Below are 2332 nucleotides of genomic sequence, written 5' to 3'. Positions count from 1 at the left end.
GGGGGGGGGTTGACAGTTTCTATTATCTGACCTTCCTTGTCAGATCTAGCCAGAACTTAGTGGAGATAAAATATCATTCTCACACAGAGATACTCGATGGAAAACAAAACTCCCCCAATTGGACTTTTAACCCAAGTCGTCGACGTGGAACATCAAAGAAATTAATTAAAACCCCAAAGATTCCGGTCATTAATTTTTGTTTGGTTTGGTCAATGAGTGCAACTATTGCACGCGCCTCAACGTCAAAGTTTGTCACAGTCAGAGGTCGCGCTTGTGTTACCCTACCTGCTGGAGGGAGCGAACCCGGGCTGTGTGGGACACTTCCTGTCCTCGCGGTTTATGCACACAAAAAATTTGAAATTATGCAAACTGAGCCCAAAAATGTGAAATTGTGCGATTCTGTTAATTTTATCAAAGAACGATTAAGCAAAATAATCAGAAATTATGCAAAAAAATAATCAAATTTTGCTAACTTATACGTGGTGCATAAAACCCCGGGGACAGCACTACATCCCAGAAGACAATCAGAAATTATCATAATTACAATAAATAACAATATCTCCCCACAAGATAATAAAACTCTCTTGTTTTATGAAGGGTGTAGGCCAAATCCCTGACGCAAGGGTGTGTAACAGGGGACCCCCAGGCTACAACTCTGGCCCTCCTGGCCAGTCGTGGGTGTGGCCCTTGTTGGCTAAACCGTTTTATAATATTTATTACTCAATACATCAGATGACATTATTAGATTACATGCTTTGACGACTGGTTCTCTAAAATAGTTTTTTAAAAATTGTTTTAGTAGTGGTTTTACGGCGCTCGCAACTGCATAAGGTCATATGAACTCCAGAAGATTAGAGGTGTTACAAGAGAGTAACAAACATTAAAAAAGAAGAAGTGGAGACAAGGACGATAGATGTTTAATAGGAAAGAAAAAGCAAACCACACCAGAGCACCCATCTACCACCCACGGGATGTTTGTTAACTGATTGGTGGTAACGAGGAAATTACTTGGTTCTACATATTATTTTATTTACCATGGATTACATCACAGAGTCCAATCTATCCAAGATGGCCATTCATTGTTAAGAAGAAAAACTCTCTCCTTTGATACGTATTCCTCTTGGAGAGTGTCATTATAATATTTATTTTTAAAAAGACGTAAAATGTGGCCATACTATACCATACCATACTATACCTTAGCGCAACCTACCATACCCTACCGCATTCCATACCATACCATACCATACCATACCATACCATACCATACCATACCATACCATACCATACCATACCATACCCTACCGCATACCATACCATACCATACCATACCCTACCGCATACCATACCATACCATACCATACCCTACTGCATACCATACCATACCATACCATACCATACCATACCATAACATACCATACCATACCATACCATACCATACCATATCATACCATACCATATCATATCATACCATGCCATATCATAACATACCCTACCGCATACCATACCATACCATACCATACCATACCATACCATACCATACCATACCATACCATACCATACCATACTCAAGCCATACCGTACCATGCCTTCACTCACCTCTTATCCATTTATGTAGCGCTTACCCAATGTTCTAAAACATGCTCTATGCGCTTTAGAACAAGCCGTACCACAACATAAAGTACTGTATCGTACCATACCATTTAAAACAAATCCCCCCACCCCTTCCACACTCATAAAAGGTAGTATAGAGTATATACATGCTGTACAGCATTATATAAGCGTTTCATAACTATTACATGTTTTGTTTTAGTAAGAGTTGTACTTCCCTTCAACACACTTAGGTCATACAACTGTCGAAGATTAGAGGTGTTACAAGAGAGTAACAAACACAACATGAAGGAGGGGACATACGGGCCATAGATATTTGACAGGAAAGAAGGAGCAAACCTGTCCAGAGCACCCACTAATCACCCATTCAACCAATACAATATGTGCCACAGCGTGGTAGAAAGATACACTTGTAAATTTTTGGGCATGTTGAATTTTTTGTATAATTCTATAGCCTGTTCTTTTGGCTTGCTTTCATCTTTTAAAAATTACCATCTTTCCTGAATAAACGTCGAGATATTTGCGTTTTAAGAGGGTGTTGGTCGCCTGGAATGAGAGGTAAATTTTGCAAGAAAGTGGCCGTCAAAGTTCGATAACTCCGAAAGCTTTAGTGACCTAGGAACCTACAAATTTGTATTGTTTAAACCCTCATATCAACGTGTTTTAGTGAAAGCCTTTCAGGAATGCGTTTTAAAATGAACATAAAAGGCGTAGAGTCCAACCC

The sequence above is a fragment of the Aplysia californica genome, unplaced genomic scaffold (assembly GCF_000002075.1).
Source record: "Aplysia californica isolate F4 #8 unplaced genomic scaffold, AplCal3.0 scaffold01153, whole genome shotgun sequence".
NCBI lineage: Eukaryota > Metazoa > Mollusca > Gastropoda > Aplysiida > Aplysiidae > Aplysia > Aplysia californica.
The sequence above is the reverse complement of the archived record's forward strand: the minus strand, read 5'-3'. Positions refer to the sequence as shown.